At 38.8% G+C, this 27997-nt stretch overlaps 1 protein-coding gene and 1 long non-coding RNA gene across 3 annotated transcripts in view; one reads left to right on the top strand and one right to left on the bottom strand.

The window, feature by feature from the left end:
- PRLR (prolactin receptor) overlaps positions 1–27997 on the top strand; it is a 227347-nt gene that overhangs the window by 101525 nt on the left and 97825 nt on the right.
- On the bottom strand, positions 11242–14490 carry LOC110214631 (uncharacterized). 2 transcript variants are annotated; one of them, XR_002326314.1, is made up of 3 exons: positions 14377–14490; positions 12646–12719; positions 11242–11781 (listed from the first exon to the last, which is right to left on the bottom strand). It is a non-coding gene; the product is annotated as an uncharacterized LOC110214631 (long non-coding RNA). The 2 variants fall into 2 exon arrangements; XR_002326313.1 differs by having other exon boundaries at positions 14358–14490.

Genomic DNA, 27997 nt, shown 5'->3' on the forward strand with positions numbered 1-27997 from the left:
GACTATGCCTTTAAACCCAAATCACTCTGACTCTCACTGATTGGCCAATAATAGATCCCAGCTCAAGCCTCACTTGCCCATTGTTTGGGTTTTGATGGCTCAGCCAGTGTAAATAACAATTCTCTTTGGTGGAAATGTAAGGAAAAACTAGCCCGAGTTCAGCTCTGACTGAGACAAGGAAAGTCTCCCCTAACCTCAGGGCACAGTCAAGGAGATAATTGTTCAAGCTTGGCTTGTTGCCCTATTCAGTTTCCCAGAGTTCCAAGTGGCCCCTGAAAGGTAGAAGGCAAGGTGGTCTGCTAGGGAGTCCTGATGGAAGAGTCAAGGTCACAGAAGACTCAGAGGAGATGAAAATTGGGGCACTCAGGGAGTTCTGTCCTTGGCACTGATAATAAAAGACTGATTCAAGAACTTAGACCTTGAATTTGCAAGTTTTTGTTTAAGTTCACAGGGGCTGAGCCAACCACACAGAGTTCAATTTTACAGACTTCAGAAGCACAATGGGATTAATTAGCCCTGACAATTTCAGCAAAAATGTAAGACTGACTTACTTGAAGCATCAAGTCTCTGGAGTTATAAGATCAGACAAAGAGCTTCCTCTGTCACCATCATACCCTCTATGACCTAGGGCATAGGACAGAGGGCTTCTCCAAGGTGTGCCCTTGTCTCACCTATAACCGAGGGACTGAGACAAGATGAAAATATTACAGGGAGAGTTTGAAATGTACTCAATAGTATAAGAAACACATATGGATGGCACAGCAAACCAAAATTTATCCCGGAAAAGGACACTGAGAAGATGGGCAGTGGGATTTTTTTTTCAAATCTATCAGAGATCAAGGGCTTTATTCCAGCATAAGTCAAAATGAAAAAGGGATAATTTCAAAGCTAGGTTAGTCAGAGTAGCCATAAGCTAAGCTTTCCTCAGCCCCTAGTCCTGAACCATACTAGGGAATATGGCCAGCCTTTTCTTTAGGCGGCATTTTTTTTGTTCAGATTTGTTTGGTTTGGTTTGTTTTTGAAGCATAAACCATGGCTGCCTGAGGAGTTGGCATGGTTTCAATGGGAATAGCCTAGGAGAAAAGGAGAGGTTCTATGTCTTCATCTTGCTTGAGTCACTCTCTAGTGACAAGTAGAAAGACCTAAACAACTGTAACGCTTCCATGACCTAATAAAATATTCCAGGAGGATTAAAGCAACTAAGTTTGTTCCAAATTACTATAGCATCACAGAAATGATATTTTTGAGTGTTACTATAGCTATACAATGTTGCTGATAGAATATTGGCGTTAGGAAAAAAAAAAAGGAAACATGGCTCGAGGGTAGTGGTGAATATCTATGATCCCAGCTACCAGGGAGGCCAAGGCTCTTGCATCTCTTGAACTCAAAAGTTTTGAGTTGCTCTTTGCTAAGCAGATCAGGGGAAACTGAGATGACATGTGTAAAGTATTTTGCAAACCTTAAAGCAAAATATAGATAGCTGCTTTTGTTTATTATTATTATTATTATTATTATTATTATCATCATCATCATCATTAGCATTATGGTCTTAAAAAGCGACCTAAGGTAGTGAGAGATTAAACTACTACTCGGGGTCACCCAGTCAAAATGAATCAAGATAGGACTAGGTCTTTCCTAGTCTAGGGGTGACTAGGTCATCCCTCTGTTCCTTATGCCATGCTGCCCTATGAAATATAGTGCGGAATTTTATTTTAATTCAGGAATGGCCCTCAACAAGAGGGAAACTTTTACTGAAAGAAGAAACTAGTATTTTTTTCAGGCACATCTATGTTTTAATCTCCTGTAAATTTTTTAATATATAATATTTTATTTTCCCCAATTACATGTTAAAACAATTTTTCAACATTTGCTTTTTTTAAATAAAGTTTTGTGTTCCAAATTCTAGTCCTCCTTCCCTCCCTCCCTGAGATGGCAATCAATCAGATATAGGCTATCCATGCACAACCATGTAGAACATTTTCATATTAGTCATTTTGTATAAGAAGATTCAGAGAGAGAGAGAGAGAAATAGCATGCTTCAGTATGTATTCAAACAATGTAATTCTTTCTCTGGAGGTGGATAGTTTACTTTATCATTAATCCTTTGGGATTGTCTTAGATCACTGTATCGCTGAGAATAGCTAAGTCATTCACAATTCTTAGTACAGTATTGCTACTACTGTGTACAATGTTCTCCTGGCTGTGCTTACTTCACTTTGCATCAGATGATGTCTTTGCAGGTTTTCTGAAATCATCCTGCTCGTTATTTCTTATAACATAATAATATTCCATCACAATCACACCACAGTATGATTGTTTATGGCTTGTTTAGCCATTCCTTAATTGATGGTCACCCCTTCAATTTCCAATTCTTAGCCACTACAAAAAGAGATGCTATAAATATTTTTGTATAAATAAGTCCTTTCTCCTCCTTCTGTTTTTTGTCTTTGGGATATAGACTCAGTAGAGGTATTGCAGGATCAAAGGGTATACACAGTTTTATAGCCCTTTGGACATAGTTCCAAATTGCTAAGAAACTAGTATTAACAACAGAAGTGTAAATATATTAGCTTCCATTGGCTCCACTTAAAAAAAAATGGAAGGGGCAGCTAGGTGGCCCAGTGGATCAAGTACTGGCCCTGGATTCAGGAGGACCTGAGTTCAAATCTGACCTCATAACACTCACTAGCTGTGTGACTCTGGGCAAGTCACTTAACCCCAATTGCCTCACTTCCCCCAAACCCCCCCAAAAAAAGAAGTGTAAGTATAACTTTAATTCACTAATTCAGTCATCTTTTCTCATATGACTATCTTAAAGTGGTTTTGCTTTGTTCAGTAGCTATATGAATTTATGAATATAGATGTGAGGCCAGTTGTATGAATCAGTTAGAGCTTCAGACTTTAACCTGAGGACTTTCTGAATTGGTCAGTTAGCTTTATTAACTTCCACTGGACTTCACATGTGCACCAGTCACAAGAATCGCAGTAGGAGTGTGGATGAATCAGTGTAAATCCATCACATGATTTGAAAAACACAGGAACCCACAGAAACTCAGTTGAAAAAGACCTCAAATATCATCTAGTCCAACCCATAACTAAGCAGGACTTCTCTCTAAAGTACTGTTTAAAGTACAAGCAGTCTTTCAGCCTCCATTTGGAGACCTCCCCTTCATATATGTTCTGAATAGCTGTGCTCTAGAAGGCTTACTGATGATGTTTTTCTAGTTAAGAGATAGAGAATAACATATAGCAACGGATAACTCATTCTTTTTTAGTTAGCATTCATTGTTAGGAAGTTTTTTTTCTTATATTAGTAATGATAATAATAATAAAAATATCCATCTATATATTACTTTAAGGTTTACAAAGTACTTCATACATTTTACACATATTACTTTTCTTACATTAGACCAAGAAATACCTACTCTATTAAACTTTTGCCTGTTGTTTGTTGTTCTGCCCTTTGGGACCAAGCAGAACATGACTAATACCTCTTTTGCATGTCTTTAAATTCTTGAACATAGCTATCATTTTGGGGGTTTTTTGTTTGGTTTTGTTTTTTTTTAGTTAGGCAATGGGGTTAAGTGACTTGCTCATGGTCACACAGCTAGTAAGTGTTATGTGTCTGAGGCCAGATTTGAACTTGGGTACTCCTCAATTCAGGGCCAGTGCTCTATCCACTGCGCCACCTAGCTGCCCCAATTTCTAAGCTCTTCTCCAAGCTAATATTTTTCAGGTGATTTTCATAATAATGACAATAATAATAACTGACATTTATACAGTGTTTTAAGGTCTCTCATATGCTTTATAAATATTATGTTATGTGATCTTCATAACAACTTTGGGATGTAGGAGCTATTATTATCCCCATTTTACAGATAAGGACACTGAGGCATAGTGGGTTAAGTGACTTGCCCCGGGATCACAAAGCTAATAAGTGTCTGAAGACAGATTTGAACTCAGGACTTCTTGACTCCACATCTAATGCTCTATCTACTGCACCACCTAGATGCTTCAGATGGCATTGTTTGCAATCCCCTCACTATCCTGGTCGTACTTCAGTTTGTCAATAGCTCTTCCTAAAGTGCAACACCCAGCATTGGACGTAATACTTCAGGTGCAGTGACCAGGGCAGAGCAGAGGGGTACTAGTACTTCCCTAAGTTGACCTGGACATTCTGTCTCTGGGCACTTCCAAAGATCCAATTAGCTTTCTCTGGCTGCCATGTCACACAGCTGCTCAAAACAAAAAAACATATCTTACTAATGGTGCTTCATTGGCACCCTCTTCATATATTAAGTGCTACATGTTCTCTATAGATGTAAAGAGGCAGCCTAGTATAAAAGAAAGGGCATTAACTCTGGAGTCAAACAACCAGGGTTCAAATCCTTCCTTTGATGCTTACCACTTATGTGACCTTAATTTACTTATTATACCCAGGCCTTAGTCTCTTCACCTGTGAAATGGGGGAGTCGGAAGAGATAGCCTCTGAGTTCCATTCCAGCTCTAGATTGATAATCTTACATAGAAATTAAACTGGAATACAACATTTCAAATCTTTAGATGCCGAACTGATGATAGGAGACCACAGTGGTTCCTTTCTAGGTCTGTTAAGAGTCAATAACACTTGGACCATTTAAAGCTCTCTTTTTTGTCCTCTTTCCTTTCAAAAACTATTGCTTTCTGCCAGTCTGGGCAATGTGATGATTTTATTATCCTAGACTTGGAGATCAAACTTTGTCTTTTCCTTCAGGAAGTCTGATTGTGATATATCCCAAGGGATCCTCAAAAGATGTCACCAAAACCAATAAAAATATTTCCGGCTCTTCTGTCATTGTGATTGATTCTAAAATCTCCCAGCCAGACTCTTTATGGAAGTTAAGGATCTCATTATCAGTTGCCTTTCTTGTGAATAGAGCAAGCCAGCAGGGCAGATTAAGAATATGGGGCACAGAGTATGGCACTGGCCGCCCACTGGGACAAGGTATCTGCTGTGCCATAAAACACTGGTTAACAATACCCAGAGCAACATAAGCAGGAACATAGGGAAAAGAAATCACTAAACCAACAATCTATCCTCCGAAGGGCATAGAAATTCTCAGGATGCAACATAACTGGCAAACATTGAAATTAAACCATGTGACCGGAATAAAAATCATACTGCTTTTTTTTTTTTGCTTATTGTGTAATTAGAATCTTATCCTTGAGATAACCTGGTGGTAAATTCCATAACTTCTAGTTGGGCAGTTTTGCAATTACCATTTTCTCTTAAACCTAATTTTCTTCAGAGATTCCTTTAATCTCTCATGATCTTAAGAAAAGCAGTGAGCTAGTTGATAAATACCTCCAGCAGAGGAAACCCTGACAGGCTGGTCTCAGGAGTTGTGGTTCTATGAGATGGAAGAATATCCAAAATCTAAATTAACTCCATAGGAATGCCCCCTTCAAAACCTTTATCTCAACCTGAAGCACAACTCTTCCATTTGCTTGGTTATCCACCCCATCAGAGATCAGATCTGAGTAGCTGTGCCCTGGAAGGTTATTGATGCTGTTTTTCTAGCTAACACATAGAAAATAATATAAAACTCAATCAGTAAGATGGTGGCTGGCTGCTTATAGAAACTTTTTTTGTGCCTCCTCTGTAAACAAATAAGCTGAAAACTGTTTCTGGCTAAGTTCTCTCAGAACGTTGGTGCTTGGTTCTATGAATCTATTGGCATGGGCACCTTCTCTCCATAAAAGCAAAATGTAATCTATTTTCACTGTGTGTATTTCTTATTTACATTTTCCCCATAGAAGATCTATCCCGAATCATATTTTTTAACATCGTTATCCATCATTTTATCATCGTCATTGTTATTCAGTCATATATTCCTTTGATAATGTCTTTTGTCATAATAGCTTATTTGTATATATTATATATAAAATTTGAATTGTATATAAAATACATGATATTCTATATTACATATATAATATATGTATATATTATAAGGAAAGAAGGAAGAAAGAAAGGAAAGATGGTAAAACAAACCAAAAAAGCAACAGTAATGCTGTTTCTGGACAGTTTCCATTTCATTAAAAATTATATTAGAAAATTGTATTTCAATTAGGCAACCCTAAAACAATCATCAGTCCCTGCTCAGAAAGACTGGTAGAAAAGAACAAATGGTGATCATAATAAACAGAATCCAGGTCGGGGTGTTTGATTTGGCAGTGGGTTCAATGGGTGACTTTGGCCAAGCAGCAATTCTTTAGCTTATTCATTCAGAAGATGACGCATTATTCTTTGGGGTATTTGCCAAATCAGCTAAGAGTTGAGGGCAATTCAATGTTTGAAAGTAGTCTTAGGAAAATAAAAGAGAACACTACCCATGGAACATATTGAAAAAATATGAAAATAGCTTCCAGAGGGATTAGATAAGTCTATAGATAATAATATCATCATACGCTAAGAGAATCATCATCATCCCCCACCCCAAACCCTTTCAGGTGACATCACAGAGGGCAAACTTGCCTTCCTTGAGGTGATCATCAAAGACAGTCTATTGGGCAAGATGGAACTGATACAGTATGTCTTTTGTGGATCAAATGCAAATGCTAGGAAACAGCCAGATCAATCAATTAGCCAATCAACAAGCATTTGTTGAGGTCAAAATATTAAGCCCTATTGCCAGGTCCTTTTCTAGGTGCCAGAGATAAAGATACAAAAAAGAAATAGTGCCTGCCCTCAATGAGCTTATGTTCTTACTGGTGAAAAATAAACACAAATAAAAATGTATACAAAACAAATGCAGGGTAAATTCAGGAGAAGGAATCATGTTCATATCATTCTTATCACTGTTTTTAGTTTGCTGAGTAAGCCAGTGAGACCTTTGCCAAAAAGGAGGCCAAAGACAAACCTTTCTAAAGCTACAAGTAAATATGTGAGTAGATACAGAACAGATAACTCAAGACCCAAAAGAATGAGTATCTGGATCTTTTGAGGTAAACCAGACATAAACTAACTAGTATGCAAAATGTCAATACGAAGTTCTGCTCTCTAAAAATTATAGTTATTTTATAGCCAGTCAATAAGGATTATAAATGTTATATACTCGGTCAGAAGAGTAATGTGATTTAGTGTTGGTCCTTTAACAAGTACCTGTCTAGACAAGTCCTAAACATTACCCATAGGGTCACCTTCATATAATAAGGTCAAATGAATTTGCACATATGTACATTTTTATACATGCATGCATATATGTGCATTTTTGTATATATATAATCTATTTATGCAAATATACATACACAAACATTTATAACTAGTATTTTAATATCCTAAAACATTCTGGCTTCTTGAATCTAATTCTTTTATTATGATTTTAAAATAAGAATATTTCCATATCACAGTTTCAAAGTTAGAAGTCACCTCAGCAGCCATCTAGTACAAACTGTACCCCCAAAGGAGTCCCCATTACAACATACCTGAAATATGGCCATCCAGTCAATTCTTGAATGCCTCCGATGAGGGAGAACTGAATGCAGCCCAAAGTAGCTCTTTTCTACTTTTGGATGGCTCAAATTGTTTGGAAGTGTTACCTAAATTGAAGCCAAATTTATGTCTTTGCAGACTAGCTAAAATGTCCAGAAAACAGGTTATGATGAAATGCAAATTAACACAACTTTTCTTTTGCTCTGTTATCAGTAATGATGTTCAGGGAATCAGCCTACCCTCTCCCAGACCATTATCATGGCAACCTGTAGAATAGCCCACTCTGTTCCACATGTAAAAGGAAGAGACAAATCAATCTACCCCTTTACTGACAATGTATGTGCATATTATATTATGCACATATATTGTATAAATGATGGAAGGAAGGAAGGAAGGAAGGAAGGAAGGAAGGAAGGAAGGAAGGAAGGAAGGAAGGAAGGAAGGAAGGAAGGAAGGAAGGAAAGAAGGAAGGAAGGAAGGAAGGAAGGAAGGAAAGATGTCATATTGGATAGTACCAATTCTCAGACATTCTTTAAGAGACTCACTCCTTAGCCTAGCACCGTGGGTACATGGCCTTGTCACCTTGGAAGTCATCTACTCACATTTATAGATTGTGTCACATGTTGGACCAATATTCTATCTCATGAAAAATCACAATAATTACTCAAGGGAAAACAATTTTTATAAAACTGTGGGAGGCTCTAAATGGCCTATGATGACTATCAGTGTTCATTAGATTAGCTAGGTAATTTTCCTTTAGCCATTTGATTTACGTAGTACTTAACCAAAACATCTTGAACCTATAGAACTGGAACCTCATCCTCCCCCTCCCAAAAAAAATATCCTTAAACTGACAAATTAAATTTCTAGTGAATTCTCCCTATTTTCCCAGTCTTCCTCCTAAATGAGATATATTTGGTTTTCTGGTTTTTCTTAGTAGCTAATATGTATTTAAGTATAAACCAAGCCTCCTTTTCAGAAACTCACAGAATAATTTTAATTTCTTCTGCACTTGCAAAAAGAATGTTATAATTTTTCCATCCCAATTTTTGGTTTTATCACTTTTTTTTGTTATCATTTGAAGAAAAGCACTTTCCTCAGTTGACCTTGAATATGCCTTGTAGACAAAAGCTCTCAACTAATTTCAGTCTTGTTACCATTCAGCCTCCATTTGAGCAAAAAGTGCTAAAACCTCTGGCTGTTAACATCTCCTTCAAGAGAAAAATGGATGAAGTTTGCCTGAATTTAATTTTGGCTTACAAAAGAACATTCTTTTTGAAATCATGGATCCTTTAAGCTTAAGGCTCCACTCCCCAAAGAAGAGGGAGAACAAATTATTTTGAAACCACAGACCATTGGACTCTGAGGTCCACAAGGACACAGACTGTGTTCTTGCCTAGAACAGAATCACAGATTTTCAGAAATCGAAGGAGCTTCAGAGGTTGTCCAGTAATTGCAATCCATATCTGAAAATGAAGCTCAAGAAGGTTCAGTGGCTCCCTGCTGCCTCTAGGATAAAGTTTATTTGACATTTCAAGTCTTGCACAATCTGGCTGCCATCTCTGTTCTCAGGCTGATTCCACATAACTCCCACCCACACGCTTGACATGCCAGCCAAACTGTCCCGACAGTTTTTAATCCTTGTACATGATTTTCCAAGTCCCAATTCCTTGCCTTTATACAGGCTGCCACATATGTCTGGAATGTTCTCCTTCCTCTCCCCAGACTCTTGGAATCCCTAGCTTTCTTCAAGGCATTACTCAAGCACCAGGAACTAAAGGAGCCCTTCCTTGAACCCACGTCCTACCATCTTTAGTGTTCTCTCCCCACCAAAAAATAATAATTATTATTATATATATGTATATATGTGTATATATGTGTATGTATATATATATATATACACATATATACAGGTATATATATATGTGTGTGTGTGTGTGTGTATATATATATATATATATATATATAGAGAGAGAGAGAGAGAGATTGAAGTTCTGCCCTCTGCTGCGTACTGGCTGGGTGACCCTGGACAAGTCACTTCTCAGTATTCCAGGAAATTCTCTAAGACTGTTAGTTTCAGAGAAGGTGCTGATCTACATGGGTTATCATAGGTCCAATCCAAAAAGAAATGCTTATACATCATAGGCTTACAGTTAAAAGGACCATTAGAGATCATCTTGTCCCACTGCCCTATTTTGCAGCTGAGAAAACAAAGCCCAGAGAAGTTATTGACTTGTCTAGGGTCATACAAGTAGTAAGTGACAGAATCAGGATTCAAACCCAGGTCCTCTGTCTCAATATCCAGTGTAGTTTCCACCACACTTCAAGAATCAAATTATTAAACTGTTTTAAGGGGCTTTTTTAAATATAAATTTATTTATTTTTAGTTTTCAATATTCACTTCCACAAGTTATTTTAAGGTTTTAAAAGCACCTTAAACCATAGGCAACATAGCATTTGTCTCAGATTTTCTCTATCCCTCAACTACTCTCAGGAGTATATACGGTGTTTGGGGCCAAGGGCCTTATTATACTGTCCAAGTCTATACTGTTTTCCTTTGGCATGTAGGTGTCTAGAGGTGAGGAACTGTGTCTTCCCAAAGGTATGAAAGATTTCCATTGCTGGAGACTCTGGCCTACACTGGAGAAGCATAGATCTACGAGCTGGAAGTGACTTCAGGAAACCTTATTTAGTCTGATTCAATCTGCTTTACACCGCCATGTTCTTGGACAGAAACAGAGAACTGGCCTTTTGGAAAATGTCTTTCAATTCAACAGACTTCAAAAGTCCAATGAGCTGGCTATGTCAGCAAGAAAATAAAAATGACCTTTGTTTGGTAGAAAGCCTGCATCACCCAACTCCAGGTCAATCGGCAGGCTCTGATTTGATGGAGAAGGTAGTAGGGTAGAGTGAGCACCGGACCTGAAGGCAAAAAGACTCCAGACTTCAAATCTAGCCATGAACACAGCAGTGTGTGATCCTGAGCCGGCCACTTCACCTCCACCCGTCTCTGTTTCCTCTTATGTAAAATGCAGATAATAACCCCACCCCCACACCCCTAGGGTCATTGTGAGGATCAAATGAGATACTATTTGTAAAGTGCTTTGGAAACATTACACTGCCATGTAAATGCTAGCTGTTGCTATTATTATTATCTCTTCATCATCTCTGACCAATAGAAAGCTTGATAGTTCGCAAAATGTTTACATACGTGGTCTCATTTTCTTCTCACACCAAGCCAGTGAGGTATGGAACACAAGTATCATCATTCCCATTCTAAAGATGAAGCAGCTGAGGTTCTCTTAAGTCCTGAATCTGTGGTTAAGACCAAGGCCTTGGGACTCTGCATCCAGTGTTCTTCCTGGTATGCCAAGCTGTCTCACATCATCATTATCACATGCTTACTGAGCATGGACAAAATTCAAGGCTCTTGACTTGCCCTGCAAATTATGATTGGGGGAAGAAACTAAACAATAAAATGACTTTCCCAATGATGCCTGCTGACTTTCTATTTTTTTTTAAACTTTCAGTTAATCACAGAAAGTTTCTATCCACTTTTAGAAAGCATGATTTCCAAAATCAATTAGAATCTAGTTGCAGTCCTGGCTACCAGGCTACAAACCTTGATTGTCAGTTTTCATGGCAGATCTTGTCTTCCAAGTACCTTGTAGGAGGGGCGAATAGTAGGCACTCAAAACAGTAATGCTCTTAGAATCTAAAGACTGCGCAAACACACACCACACAAAGAAACTAGTTTTCTTTAGCTGAAATTCTGACTCCTCCCATTGAAATGGGGCCCTTTCCATTCAATCTTTATTTGTCAGTTGTTGTTATCATCTAGTGAGGAAAATATTAACGCCTAAACTAAGGAAGCACAAACAGAAGATTTCTCTAACTCTGGGAGCTGTAAGAAGCCATACCATGGAGCAACACTGGAGAATGGTACTATCACATCAGGCCATAACTATGTTTGGGAGGGACAAGATCCGACCCGTGGCTTACCCACATCCGTACAAATTACAAGCTAGGTTACAGCAGAAGTCTAGTGCATGTTTTCTTAGCTCTTAATCAATTGCTTATGTTGTTTACAAAAGTAAATATTAAGTGGGAGAGAGGCATACATACATAGATAATTTTAACCTGAAAATAAGGCTGTAATCCAATATTGCAACTGACTTAAATTAGATGCTTCCAGCGTTTGTCATACTGTGGTGGTGGAAGAGGAGCAAAGGAAGAAAATTCCTCTTTTCTTCCCAATTTTGTTTCTTCCTTTGTTGAATGACCCTCGTGTCAATTGGATGCTTCAGCTCCTGGTATTAGAAAAACAGACAGACATATTAAGAGCTGTCAGATAAAGGAGCTCTCAGTAACTTAGCATCAAATGTTCATGATATCAATTTTATGTGATCGTCAGATAAGGCACTAGGACTGGTTTGGTTTTTGTTTTTGCTTTTTTTTCATCCAGAGCTCCTGATTGTAATGACATGCTGCATATTTTATTGTGAATCCAAAAGAGATGAAGGATATTCTTCTAATATATTCATTAGTTTCCCTACTGGGCTAGTAAAGAATATACATATGTAATTTGAGAGATTCAGTGTTTCCATTGCTCTTTTTCTGTTTGTTTATTCCTGGAACTCTAGTTCCTCTTTTGTGGCTTCTGAAAAACAGGGAAAGTTACCTCTACTCAATTTTATGTTCCTCCTATTTCTTATTCCCACGCCTTAAGCCCTGACACATACATATACTGTATTCACTTCAATTTTGGCTTGGGAAGTGAAATAAATATAAGGCCCATTGAACATATATCTTTCATCATAGCACATTCTAGAACTGAGTAGATGGAAGCTATCCCTGCCTCATGCTGAATATCTGGATAAAAATGGATGGGAACAAATATATTGATGTTCTATAACATATAGCAAGATCAGATTGTCGCCAACTTGAATTTCACCAATCATATTACTTCCCCTCATTTAATTGTGTTCCTTATAGACTTTTAAGGCCCAAACAACCATTCAAGACTTCATGGTTCTCTGAGAAACTTGGAGGAGAGCCACCCAATGCTAATTGCAGCACGGTAATAGGTGGCGTAAGAGTTGCCCCAAATGACCCAGCTGGTTGGCTGAGTTTGCCTGTCAAACACATCGAGCTTGCCCAGGGCCTCGTCTCACCATTTTCTTCCATCCAAAAAGGCCTTTCAATCAGGAGGGAATGCCCGCAGGAAGCTTAATCCTTGGGCCACAACCTGAGGAAGGAAGGATTGTGCTTTTGGATCTTTCTGTCCATTTGTAATATCCAGATTTTTAAACGTTTTAAATTCTAATGTCATATTAACCAAATAACTTTGGCCATGAGAGAAAACACTAAATGACAGAGACTTCATTTCACCTTCTTTGGACAGACATGCTATTCTTTCAGTGCCCTTAGCACTACAATTCCCCCAATAAATCTCACTTGTTAAGAAGTCTTTTTCTCCCCAGACTGATCTTTTCCAGGCCTGAATAGGTTTGCCATGGGTTGGATTAAGTTCCCCCAAAAAAAATCTGAACTTGGTCACTTACCAAAAATGAAAGAACTGAGCAGTAGAGAGCTGACATTTATTATTTCCACCCCTAATTGCTCTCTTGAACCTCAGTCCCACACGGCCAGCTGCCTGATGGGTACGTGTACACAAAAGTTCCTCTAGCATCTCAAACTTAACATGTCCCAAGATGAATACATTTTCTATTCCTATCGCCCAACCTGTCCCTCTTTCTCCAAATTTTCATATTTCCATTAAGGCACCACTATTCTTCTAGTCACCTAGGTTTACAATCCTAGAGTCATTCCCAACTCTACCCATGCCATCACTGCCATCTAATCCATTGACAAATCTTGTCAATTCTTTCTCCACAATCTCTCTTGCATCTGTCCCATTCTCTACACTCTAAGGGCCACCACTCCTGTTCAGGCCCTCAACATTTCTCACTTAGACTACTATGACAGCCTTATATTTTTCTCCCAACTTCTACTCTCTTCCCTCTCCAATCCATCTGCCATATTTTTGCCAAAATAATATTCCTAGGGCATGGGTCTGACATGCTCACTATCCTCCACAAAAACCTTCAGTGGCTCTCAGTTGTCTCTTGGATGGAATACAAACTGCTTGGCATGGCATTTAAAGACCTCCACAATCTGACTTTCATTGACCTTTCCAGATCTATTGTATGTTACTCTCCTTCATGCAGTCCATTTTCCAGCCAAATAGGATTATTAGCTTTGTTCCAAACACAGCATTCCATCTCCATCTTTGTGCTCTCAAACACACTATCCCCCATGCCTGAAAGGCCTCCTATCTACCTTTGTTTCTTTCAAGACTCAGTTCAGATGTCACTTTCCAAGAGAAGCCTTCCTGGTCCCATTAACTGTGAAGTTCTCTCTCTCTTCACAAATTATCTTATGTGTGTGTGTGTGTGTTACTCCTCCTCCTCCTTCTAAGCAGAAGTAACTTAGCACAACGGTTTGTACATAGTAGGTATTTTATAAATGTCAAATTGAACCGAATTTCAAATGTGAACATGTGCAGCATTATTATTGGTTCTGTGAACTATGCCGTCCTTTCCTCAATGTACTAACTGGGGCAATACTAGCATTTTAACTACCATCTACCTACATGTCTCTGTCACTGTCCGTCAACCAAACCTCACTGAAATCCATTAAATGTTTCCAAAAGGTCTACCTTCTAAAATTTTGAAATGCTACCATTTTGTTTTCAAATGGCCTAAACCGTAAAGTAAACTCAAGGCAGAGCTTGATACATTTTAGTAACATGCAGAATTCTTTCCAAATCAGTAAACCCATTGAAAAGTAATGAAGAACAAATAGAAAAATGTGAAATCCTGACCAATCAAGTTGAAAGAGACCTTTTCATTCAGTTATGATTGTTATGGCTAGTATTATCCACTGGTGATTCAGATGGCTGGAGGAGCTGCTCAATCCATTACAAAGACTGTTTCCTTAGGGATGACTGACCCTTTGGAATGATAACTGTATCATTCCAAATTCCATTGCAGATTCATAGTAATACTGACAAATTGGTATTAGAAGGCCATTCATACTTCTCACAACTGTTTAAAAGGATTATTCTAGGCTGAGCAGTAAGAGGATCATGAACTGAAACTAAAAGCATTCAGAGTAATAGAGATTCAGGATAATTCTTCTTGCTTATTTGATTAAATCAGAAGATTAATGAGCCAGTTTTTCCCCAGTGCTGTAGTGAATCATAAAGAATTATTTGTTAAATGTGCTTATGTAGTCCCCTAGTGGCTGGAAGGAGTAAATGCACCTAAGCGTCTACAATCAAACCTTTACTACAGGTGCCCTTCAGAATGGGAAGGAAGGGATCAAGAGGATAGAATGTTCTTCTTTATTTTGTTTTGTGGGGAACTTGGGTTATCCCAAAAACTTTTAGAAGAGATTTTGGAGATCATCTAGTTCACCTCTCCTCCATTTCAACAGATAAAGAAACTGAGGCTGAGAGAAATGAGACACCATGCCAAAGTTTACCCAGATAGTATCACAAGTAGGATTTGAACCCAGGTCTTCTGGTTTCAAAGACAGCACCATTTCTATTATATCTACTTTCATGCTTTAGTCAATAGGGTATTTATAATTGATTTTTTAAAAAATTATTGATTGTCTAACAGTGACTCAACCAGCGTCACTATTCAGAATATGGTTTTTCACAGAACAGTCTTTTTTCTGCCTGTTTCTCTGTCTTGCTTTGTCCAGTTATCACTGCCTCAACACCCCATAGACAACCAACAGCCCTAGATGTCAGGTACATTGGCCTTATTAGCTACGGTAGGAGGCTGGCAGCATGGCTGAATTCTAGCATCCTTTGGAAGACTGGAGGTCAGTAACACAGTGTTCAATACTTGTAAGTGTCTGTGTCAGAACAAAAAGACCAGCAATAAGTTAGGGCCAGGTGAGTACCTTGGCTGCCCGCAGGTGTGACCACAGCGTCACCTGGGCAGAGTCATCCAAAATCCAAGCAAGTGATCAAAAGCCAGGAGGTTGGCAAGCAGGACAGAAGAAAAAAGTGTTAGAATTCAGTGAGCCTTAAGTTAAGGCTTTCTGCTATCCCAGTGTTAGCTTTCTTTAATTCTTTCGTGTTCCTGTGGCAACCAATTCCTAGGTGAAACCAATCTAGAGAGTAGCAGACCACAATTCCATGAGGATTAAGGGAAACAAGAGAAGTTCCTGATGGCAAACTTTATCAATGTATTTGTCCCTATCACCCTTTTTTCCCCTTTTTCTTCCTTCTTTTTTCTCTCTCTTCTTACTCTTCTTTCTCTCTCAACTGATCCTAATAAAAGACCGAAGTTATTTGCTACTTTTATTGAATAGAGTGGCATATTCTCTATTCTTAATTGAAAAGCAGAATAGTAGTTTTACATATCTTAAATTCCTTTCTTAACTAAGAAGAAAATTACATTCCCCTTTACTTATAATAGCAATAAAAGTACTCAGTAATTCATAGAAAACAATGATGAGGATGAAGGGCAGAAATAATACCTGTGATCTTATATTTTACATAGAGTACAGATAATAAAGTGAGACAGATGTGATGGCTATATTAACATGACAAGGTAAATGTGTTCTTATAAGTATCCCTAGCTGTGGTAGGATATAATTCATGACTGGGCTTCAGGAATGGAAGAATATACCTAGTTCAAAAGGAAGAATTTTAAAAGAAGTAGTAGGGTATCATTGCACATCAAGAAGTTATTTATTCACTAGTGCAAAGATCCATGAACTTACAAAAGGGGGAAGAATGAAATGTGATAGTAAATATTTACTGAGAGTTAGAAGATGGGGGAAAAAAAGAAGGTATAGTGTTGTGAGAGCATTTTCTAGGCCACCAGGTCAGCTGGAGATGTTACATGACACTTTCCTAACATAGATCTCATATCTGTCACAGATAAATAACTACCTACACATTCATTGAAGGTGTCTTTGAAAAAATCAGAAGTTTATTAATTTTGGCTTTCCTTGCTGATGATTCCATTTTTCAGGAGGTGGAAAAAGTAACAAAGCAGACCTGCTATTTCTCAACCTAATTTTGACAGAGGAAAAATGGTTTACTACTACAGAAAAGACAAAAATCTTTGAAGGAAGTGATCGTGCCATCTCAGGATTTGTGATAATTAATGCCTGGCATAGTCTGACATGTAACTATACTTCAGAAGAGTGAATTTCAAAAGATTTTGAGATAGGTTAGAGAGACCTGAGGCTCTAAAAAGGAAATTGGCTAAAGAGTCATGAGAGGCTTCAAGAATGAAATTTTGGTAAGGTAGTCATAAGTAATTATAAGTTGGAAGAAAAATGACTAGATGCCCGATACATAGTAGGCATTCAATAAATGTTTGTTGATTGGTTGTCTAGGGAGTTCACAGAGAAACTCAAATTTTAAAAGCCCATATATGAGATAAAAGAGAGGAGAGGAAGCTGAGAATAAATACAAGAGAATGACAAGGTGTTATAAAAAGAATCAAAAAAGTCTTTAAATGATTAAAAGGTTTTGTAAAACTATTATGGGGGTAAGAGAAAGATCACAAGGTTTGGCTTCTGGTTAGTAAGAACAGGAGGAGGTTAATATAGGAAAAAGAGAAAGCAGAACTATTCAATTTGTTTCTGTTTTCTCTACAAAGGATAATGATCTTCAGATTGTGAAGGATAGAACAAAAAATAACTTCCAGACAATGCAAACTCAAGAAAGCACTTAGTTCCCCTGTTACCAGACCCAAACAAATTATAACTTCGGCTAAGGAAAAAAATGTGGGTGTTATAGCTGAGCCACCGTCATTGATTTTTTAAATAATTTTGGAGAATGGTAGTGGTACATCAGGACTGGAAAAGAGAAAATGTCACCCTGATTCTTTTAAAAGGAACAAAGGTAAATTGTTCTAACAATAGACTAGTGAGCCTGATTTCAATTCTTGGCAAAATTCTAGAATGCATTATTGGAAGGATGGTTTGTGAAAGTTTACACAAGGAAGCAAAGATTGCAAAGTGATTGCAAAGAGCCAGCACACTTTCATCAAAAACAGGTCATGCCAGACTAACCTCATTTCTATTTTTTAAAAGCAGGGTTTCTAAATTATTAGACCAAGGGGGATATATAACAAGCTTTCAGTGAGGCATTTGACAAAGTCTCTTACAATAATTTTAGGGACAGGACAAAGATGTATAAGCCGCATTATGTAGAGTTAGGTTGAATTAGAATTAACTGAATAAATGGTCCCCAAAGTGGCAATTAATTGATTGATATCAACCCAGAGGGGTCTTTAGTGGAGGGATATATGGTTCTTTCCTCAGCCTTGTTCAACAGTTTTTATCAGTGACTGAGATAAATCTGTTGATGACAAGCTCAAAGGAGTATCTGGTACATTGGATGATAGAAATGAGATCCAAAAAGACCTTGACAGACTAGAAAGATAGACTGAATCTAATAAGATGAAATTCAATCAGAATGTGGGAGAGAGTTATGGGGGAACAGGGGAGGAAATGATAGTGATGGATGCCACCCCCCCAAAAAAAGAAAAGAATGTCAATGAAATGTTTTAAAATACAGTACACAGAAGAGAACAGAAGGAGGTTTGGGAGGGAACTCAGACAGGCAGGGAAGTTCTGGTAGTAAGGTGTAAAGTTTAGTATGTATTTTTAAAACAAGTTGCATGTTAATAGAGATTCATGGCTTCACTTTCTTTTTATGTGAAAATGATCATTTTGTTGATGTGTGTCAAGTTTCTAATTTTAAAAAAATTTAATAGGGAGTAAAGTCCTACATTTGGGTTCAAAAAACAAGTCCAGGGAAGATACATTTAGACAACAGTTGATGTGAAAATGCCTGAGACCTGTGAGCTGCAAAACTAATAAGAATCTGCAGTGTGACGTAGCAGCCAAAAGAGCTCATGAACTATTAGCCTCCTTTAATAGCTGTGTTTTGTACAGGTTGCTAAAAGGTGGCAGTGCTGCCATGCTCTGCCCAGGTCAGACCCCAACTTCGACTTGGCAGCTAGTGGATAGAGCATTGTATTCATTTTTAGGCTCCACATTTTTGGAAGCATATTAATAAACTGGCTTGTGACCAGAGAAAGGCTGGCCAAGATGGTGAAGAAACTGAGGAAGTTTAACTTGGATAATTAAAGATTTAGGGGAGACATGACAGATGTCTTCTTGAATTTAAAGGATTATCATGTGAAACAGAAATTAGACATGATACCAAGGGGGAAAAATTAGAACCAATGAGAAGTTACAGAGGCTAGTTTGGGCTTGATATATGGAAGGAAAAAAAACAAATCCCAGTCGTTAGACCTGTCCCAAAGTGTAAATAGTCAATATGGAAGTCTTCAAGTGGAAGCTAAATGACCCTCTGTCATGAGCTTTGTAAAGAAGATTAGATCTGGGTCAGACTAGATCATGTCCAAGGACCTGGCAGCTTAATATACTGACACTGGAATGATTGTCTCCATGATTTACGAACAAGAGTGACTGTTTATAAGGAAGGAACAGAGCGAAATAGTTAAATGATTTTGTTGTATCAGTTTATATCAGCAAAGCCAGGTCTGGAATTAAAATGCGACCACAAAACAGTCCATGTAAACTCCAGAACTCCCAGCCAATCAATCCCTCCCACTCAATTGAAGAACGCTAAGGTACAATTTACCTTGACTAGCCTTACGTTATCTGAGACTATTATTTTTCTCACTCCTCTTGCTAAAAGACTTTTTTTTTTCTTGGATCAAAAACAAAGAAATTCTGTGTTAATGTACTTCACAAAAGACATTTCCTGTCATGTCTATTTACCTTGAGATGTAATGATTACCACCATATTTCAAGAGGCAGCCCTATGGTGCAAAATCAGAAAAGCTATGTGCTTGCAAAGTTTATATTCTCAGGTCAAAAAAATGAAAGATTTGGCCCTGTACCCAATCCTATGAATAAGGTGATTTTCCACTACCACAATAGAGGCATTTGCCTTTATGTGAGTTTGGAATATTCCATGTTCACATATGACTGTCCCAATATTTAATTAAGATGCCTGCTTCAACGGTTGCTATCATTTTTTTTGAATAGTCAAAAACCTGACGACATAGATATCAGTTGTTGTTTTATTTGGTTCTGATACTGGGGGGACCCATAGTGCTTAGAAAATTGTATGTTCTAGTCTGGACCTGTAATTTCATTGGTATAGAGAATTCCCAGAAGGAAAACTCCCCTAATAAATCAAATGACTCTAATGCTTGTAGTCTTACAGAGTTGCCTCAGGCACCAAAAGGTTAGGTAATTTACCCACAGTCACATTGCTAGTATATGACAGAGTCAGGTCTTAAACCAAGATCTTCCTGGCCCTGAGACTGGATCTGTAGTCATGCTGCTCTCTTGGGAAAATTAGAAGGGAATTTATATGCTTGGTATATCAGATGATGGCTTATAGACTCGCTTGGGAGATGACTTTGGTTTTGCAGCTAGTGGATAGAGCCCTACGCCTAGAGTCAAGAAGACCTGTGTTCAAATCCAGCCTTAGTTACTTTCCCATATGACCCTGGGAAATCACTTACCCTCTATTTGTCTCAGTTTCCTCATCTATAAAATGGGCATGATAAGAGCACCTACCTCCCAAGATTGTTGTGAGGGTCAAATGAGATAATAATTGTAAAGCACTTAGCACATTATCTGAGCACTACATAAACACTAGCTATTATTATTAAGTAGTTGAATATAACAAATCAGGTTTTTGTCACATCACATTTTCAGGACTCATTTAAATTTTTCCAATTGGAAGTATAATATTGTGTTCCCCAGGGAATGGAGAGTCAGAGAAAGCCACGGGGTCATAGTAGGTGGGGTAGTAGATAGGTGAATGCCCCAAGCTCAGAAATATAAACTATATAAATTATTGTTCTTGATTAAATAATGTGTATATACAATGTGAACACATACACACACACACATATATACATATATACCTGTGGTCACACAAATGTGTGAGTATATATGTATGTATATACACATATGTATTTATTTACATATACATATATACATACCACATATACTTTCCTATAATCTTGTATATGGGCTCATACATCTATACATACACACCTATATATACATACAGATACACACATACACACGCCATCTCATTGATGTGGACAGCTCCTTTGTATGGAGGCTCCTCCCAGGATACGGATTGGCAACTTCCCTGTAATATCATTTGAGGGTATTGACTGAGGTCCTTAAAAGTGGAGTGACTTGTATGTGTGAGAGGTGTGATTTGAACCCAAGTCTTTCTGACTTCTAGTCTAGACCTTTATCAACTGTACTATAAGATTATGCAACCAAATCAATTTTAAAAAATTTTAAGTTGCCACCATTTTTAAACAAAGCCTCTTATAAACTACTAATCAGAGACTTGGATATTTTAAAAGGAACTAAATGGGAAAAAAATTATGCCTGAGGCAGAGCATCAAAAAATCTCAGTTTTGGGAGTGACCACAGAGTCCAGATATCTAACTCAACTTCACCCAAATAAGAGCATCCTCTGAAATACCTGCCTGCCTAACAAGTGGTCGTTTAGCCTTCTGGCAAAGCTCTCCAATGAAGAGGAATCCCCTCCTAACATGGCCCATTCTTCTTTTAGATAACTCTAATTGTTAGGAAATTTTCCATATATCAGACTGAAATCTCCCTCACTGAAGCTTCTTCACCACCCACTTCTCCCAGTTCTTCCTTCCTGGGCCAAACAAAAAAAGATGAATCCCTGTTCTGTGTGAAAACCTTTCAGATCTTGCTCCTCTCCACAACCCCATACACAAGTCTCCTCTTCTTGGGGTAAATGTCTCTAATTCCGGTCAATCATTATGAGATATGACCCCGAGAACTTTCCCCCACTCTGGTCACTTTCTTCTGTAACACTCTTCAGGTTTCAAGAACCCAGTCATCATTCCAAAGCAAGTACAGCTTGAAGGTAGAAAGTTTTTTCATTTCGTAGTGACCTTAGGAGCTCGCTTGAAGACATAGTTCCTTCTGTTCTTCTTTTCTTTGTCCAATATGAGAACCAGGAAAGCGTTTCTATTTGCTGTGATATATGGAGAGTATATGTGGATTAGAAGGGGGGTAAGAGGAATAGGAATGAGATCACTCCCCCCACTCACCCCAAAAAATCATACTCAGGGACAAATCCACCACTTACGTTGAACCAAGGAAAGCCCCATTAACTTTGCCTTGATACTGTAACCAGACTTCTCACTCTACAGAACTTTTGTGATACAAATTTGTTCCCTTGGATTTGTGTAGGATGTGGACAAGCCTCAGGGACCCTACAGCACAAGTGTTGACTTTCTGCCCCCACCCCTTCAAAGAGACAGATCCTGGCTGAGGGGGGTGAGGGAATGTAGAACCTATTACCCAAGAGGAGAAACAGCCCAATGCAGCCTAATGAGGTGCTGTAGTCCCAGCAAGTGTGGAAATAAGTATTCATTAAGAATGTGACACTCACTAAGCAAGGAATATGGACTCCTGGGTTCCTTTCCCCACACCTGCTCCTCCTCTGTCCCATAGTTTTTGCTCTACTGAAAGCACGGCTGTTTCCAATCTGGTTGTTTGCTTGTTTCAGGTGATCAGCAAAACAAAATGCAAAACGAAACCCACAAACAACCCCTACAACTGCAAAGTACACCTCCAGCACCCACAGATGTGGTTTAGCAGCTGGGGGAACATGAATTGTACATATGTGCTTTTGTTTTGTTTAGTTTTTAAGAGAGGCTCTTCTATATCACAAGGCAAATATTCGTCCGCTTGAAGAGTCAGCTTGCCAAGGGATAATCAGCAAATACTTTGCTACTCATTAATGCTGCTCAAACTGGCCACTGACAATGTTCAGAGCCAAGCACAAGCCCCACCAGGCACAGAGAGCCTGGCAAACTCAGCCCCCTGCCCTTCTGAGTTCGGGCAAGAATACAGGTGGCACAGCTCCCCTGGGCTTACTGCTTGCCCCAGGGGAAATCACCATGTTTTTGTGTGCCCTGACTGGAAATTGAGCAAGATTTCTCTGGATCTCGGGTCCAGCACCTTTCTGGGTGAGTGCCAGGCCCTCATCGGGAAGAGTTTCTTCAGGAGGGGGATACTATTTGTATGAAGAATCCAGCCCCAACCCCCATCCCTTGCATTTTGGGTGCCTCTTACTTTTCTGACCCAAAGTCAAGTTTGGAAGGGTAAAAGGAGGTAGGGAGTGGGACGAAAGTTGGAACAGATATCTTTGCTAGGGTTTGTTTGTTTACAAGTTTGTTTGTTCTCCAGAAGACCTAGTTCAAATCTAGCCTCAGACATTTACCAGCTGTGTCACTCTGGGCAAGCCACTAGTCTTCAGTGCCCATTCTATAAAATGAGGGTTGTTTTTTTTTTTTGTAATGTTCTTTTCAGCTCTACATCTATGACCAGGCACCTAGAAAATGGAGGCACATCTTGCTGACTCTGTAAGAGTACTCTGACCTCCAAATGACAGAGGCTTTAACTATGGTCAAGTTGCCTGGAAATTTACCGTGATTCCTGGGCTTCCAGTTCCAAATCTTCTTATCCTTACCTGAAATAAATTGAACTCCCAAACCCTCACATTTATCAGTGGCCACAGCCCAGATCCTATTACCTTCACATCATTCCTCTTTAACTCTCCTGGGCTAAAGACAAGGATAGCTGAGTAAGAGTTCTAAGGATTCTGCCCACATTATACCAATGCTGGCATTCCCTGATGCCATAACAAATATTCTGGTACTTAATTTGGGGAAGAGCAAATGATAGACGAGATGCAGAAAAGGCTAGTTAAGAATGAGAATCATTCTCTAATTTCAGGATCTGAATCGTGATTTCAGTTCAGTGGTCTCATACCTTCACTAACTACATGGTAAAAGGGACTTCTGATCACTAAAACTGATACTCATAACTCTGAAATTTGCTAGCTTTCCACATTTCAGTCTGGTTGCTTCATAGTCTTTATTCATTAAAAAGTAAGATCTATGATCAGAAAATAAATGAATATTATCTATTAGTTCTTTGGTTCCCATAGTAAATTATTTATTGACAATTGACCATGGCTTCCTTCAAAGTATGATGACATGACATGCAAAAGTAATTATTCCATTCATCTACACTTTGATCCAGTACCATCTTTTGAGGTTTAGATATTAGGGGTCCTGGGACTCCAAAATCATGACATGTGGGTCCTGCCTGAATGAATCCTACCCAAGCCTTCTTTTAGCCACAGACAAGGTTAATTAAAGATCAGCCATATTGGCCAGACTTTTAAGGAACCTAAACATTTGTGACACTCATAAGAACGAGTGGGCATGAGGAAGTCTCAGCCCCTAAATGGTGGCCAGGATGGATCTTATATTCAGAAGACTGTGGGACGGATCTAGGACTGGACAAGTAGTTTGGGGTGACTGGAGGAGGGGCTGGGAGAAGGGGTATCTTGGTGGGAGTGGCCAGTAAGCTCGGGTGACTGGGGGAGGGTCCTGGGAGAATCTTGATGGGAGAGACTGGGAGATTAAATGGGGTCTAGATGAGATCCAGGATGGGAAATAAGGGGTCAGGGGAGCATCCAGGCCAGGTAATAGACAATGGAGAGCTAGACTCAATTAGGGTAACAAAGAACTGGGAGATTGGGTGTAGGTGATTGATAAGGAAAGGCCAGTTGATAGGATTATGGCCTCGGTTGAACACTAGAGACTTCCTTGATAAAGTGGGAGTGTTCACAACAAATAGGGACATATAGGACCCAAATTCTTTTTGGAGCAAGAGGCAAAGATCTCAGCTTGGCCCCACACCCCTTCATATCCATCCTCATTTCTCACTTTTTTTTGCAAGGCAAAATAGGCCAAAAATTGAAACAGCTTTGTGGGGTCTCTTCATGGCATTCTATTTGAAGCTACAGGGACTTACCAAGGAGCAACTCAGAAACACACATTGCCAAGCTGTCAAGTATTTAGTGAATAGGAATCTAGTGGAGTAAGTGTAAGATGATCAAACCAGACCTATTTGGGAAAAAGAGATAAAAGGAAAATAACAAAATGGAGACAGAAGAGAATTCGTGGGAAAGTAAAAGAAAGGGAAAGGAGAAAGAAAATGGAGGGAAAGAATGTCTTCCCTGTTTATTATTATTTATCGAAGTGGCGAAGCTAATGATGGGGTATCACTGGCAATGTAACAATTTGTATTATTGTCATAATTACTGGTTGGATGAATAATGATGATAATAATACTTAGCACTTATATAATACTTTTTCAGTTTTCAAAGCACGCTTCCTCTAGTTTCTATTAAAAGTACAAAGGACCAGAACTCCCTCCCTTCTCCACCTTGGTTCTGCCCTTTTGTTGATTAGCTGCTCCAAAATGTAGAAGGAAAATGAGAATGATGATAGAAAAGCCTCAAAACTGGAGTTTAGTCAAAAGACTAGGCCATTGCAGAAAAGGCTTGGACCTGGAAATCAGGCGAGATCCAGTTTTGAATCTTGATTCCAAGTAATGCTACTAGCCTGTGAAGCTGAGCAAGTCATTTGCCTTGCTCAAGCCTTAACTTCATTGTTTTTAGATGGAAGAATCAGGCATACTTATATTACCTGCTTCAAAGGGTCATTGTAATGAAAGCACTTTGCAAATCTTAAATAGTGGTAAAAAAAAAACTTAGTTGTTCTTGTTATTGTAGTTATGACAAGGACCAAGAATACAATCACTAAATTTCCAAATAGCAGCCATTTAGAGAGGCTGGCAGGGTAGAGAAAGTAGATACACACACCTAGCATGCAATGCTTTCCATTGAATGAACCTTCTTATCAAAGAGCCACCACACCCCACTGCTTCAGCCTCCTTACTGACTCATACCTTCTGGTTTAGTCTTTGATTAAGAGTATTCATGCACCTACCTCAAAGGGTTATTGTGAAGAAAGCACTTTGGCAAATCTTAAATAGCCATGGAAAGCTGAGTTATTATTGTTGTTACTATTATTATCATTATTATCACGAAAACCACCAAGAACGTAGTCTCTAAATTTCCAAAGAGCAACAGTTTAGAGAGACAGGCAGTGGAGATAGATTCCCTGCCCACCCCCTGCACCCCTCCCCCCACCCGGGCAGCTAATATGCAATGATTTCCATTGAATGAAACTTCTAATCAAAGGGCCATTACCCACTGCTTCAGCATCCTTACTGACTCATACCTTCTCATTCAGGTCTTTGATTAAGAGTATTCATGTACAATTTCTTGGGGTAGGGAACAGCAGGGCAGTAGGGAAAGGGAAAAGAATTGGAAGGATGGCAATGTGGGTCATGGAATGTGCCCTGGGGCTAAAGTTTAGTAAGCACCTACTCAGGTAAACCCTGTTCCAATCTTGCCTAAATGTGAACCTAAAAGTGTTTTCAAGCACTGTTTCCCCTACTGTGTTCTGAGAAACCTAGGACCCCATACCCTGTGAATAAAGTCTTCATGGGAAAATGTAGATGCCAGTGAACCTCCTAAAGCACATGAAATAACAATAATACCTAACATTTATATAGCATTTATATATGTTGGCAGGCACTGTGCTAAGTGCTTCATAAATATTATCTCATTTGACAACATTCCATCTCCTACCTTAGTGCCTTAGTAAAAGCTGCTCCTTCCCTGACTGGAATATTATCTTTCCTCAACTCTGCCTAGCAGCATCCCTAGCTTCCTTCAAACCAGAGCTGAATTGTTGCCTTCTTTAAGAGACCTTTCCTGATCTCAATGCCCCCTCCAGATGTTAGTGCTCTCCTTACCATCTGTGAAATTACTTATATTTTTGGTGTTGTTTAGTCATTTTTCAGTCACGTCTAACTCTTTGCGACCCCTTTTGGGGTTTTCCTTCTCCAGCTCATTTTACAGATGAGGAAGTGAGGCAAATAAGGTTAAGTGACTTGCCCACCTAGTAAGTGTCTGAGGTCACATTTGAACTCAACTCTTCCTGACTCCAGGCCTAACACTCTATCCACTGTGCCACCTTCCTGTCCTGATGAATACAAATATTTGTATAGGTTTTGCGCATACTGTATACAAGTCAGCAAGTCAGTCAATGGATGCAGAGAAAGAATGGAGAAGTGTATAGATCGTCTGAGACAAAGACTAAGGACTATAAATTCCACACACACTCACATACACAAAGGTGCTGATCTATATTGGTATAGAGAGAGTTCAAATGAAATCACTATGAAATACATACATATGTACGTACTTACACACTTATCTGAGAAGATTTCTATCCAGTAGAATATAATAAACTTACTGAGGGCAGAGCTTTGTTTTTGTCTTTGTATTCAAGGACCTAGGTCCTGTGGTACCCAGCTCATAATAGACTAATAATAGATAATTCCTTGTTGAAGTTAATTGAAAAATTATTAAATATTAAATTAGTCTGTTTAATCTGTGTGGCATGTTTCTATATGAATGTAACTCATTTTCTTTGAAATTATCCCCAACTCTCTGTAGCCTAGAAATCTTCTCTAAAGAAATAAATGTTGCCGCAGACACTAACTGTATGACCCTGGACGAGTCACTTAGTCCCGATTGCCTCCAAAAGGAAGGAAAGAAGGGAGGGAGGAAGAGAGAGAGAGAGACAGAGAGACAGAGAGAGACACAGAGAGAGAAGAGAAGGAGAAGGAAGGAAGGAAGGAAGGAAGGAAGGAAGGAAGGAAGGAAGGAAGGAAGGAAGGAAGGAAGGAAGGAAGGAAGGGAGAGAGGGAGGGAGGGAGGGAGGGAGGAAAAGAAGGAAGGAAAAGAAAGAAATATTGGTTTAGGGTCTGGGTTTAGCCAATTTATTCCAAGCCCTAAGGTGTTCTATGACCAAATTAGTTCTCTGTTTTTTAGAAGCACCACCACGCAAGGTACTGAGATAGAGTCACAAAAACAGGCTAACAAATTCTGACCAACAGATCAGAAATTCAGCTATTTGCTTGCTACACATTAGCGATTGATTTTCACTTACCCCTTTATTTGAAACATGACCAGAATCAATGCCAAAAAAAAAAAAAATAGAAAGGTATGTGACAAGCAAAGCTGATAAAATTAAATGAGGAGCTTGAGGAACGTTAAAGTAAAATCATTTGTCATCTGGCTGTGGTGGAAGATTCTGGCTGCTTTAGGGGCCACCAGAAACTGTAACTGTGTTGCCTCCAGGTAAAGACTAAATTGGCTAATCTTCATCAATCAGAAAATTAATACGTTGTATCCCTGGAGAGCCTCTAAGCTGTTTTTAATGTAAGGCTCTTCTTGTTGGCTTTCATAGCAAATTCAAGGCAGGCATATTGTTGGGTGTTTTTCAATTAGCTTTGGGAACTAAAGAATAAACACAAGCAAAAGGAATCAGTTTGCCAGGCTCATCTGTTACTAATGTGAATAGCTGCTATTAATACGCAAATATACAGGACATAAATGTATTTGTTGAGAGCACAAGTTGAGAACACAAATGGCCA

This window comes from Phascolarctos cinereus, unplaced genomic scaffold (assembly GCF_003287225.1).
Source record: "Phascolarctos cinereus isolate Bilbo 61053 unplaced genomic scaffold, phaCin_HiC Scaffold_4;HRSCAF=312, whole genome shotgun sequence".
NCBI classification, from domain to species: domain Eukaryota; kingdom Metazoa; phylum Chordata; class Mammalia; order Diprotodontia; family Phascolarctidae; genus Phascolarctos; species Phascolarctos cinereus.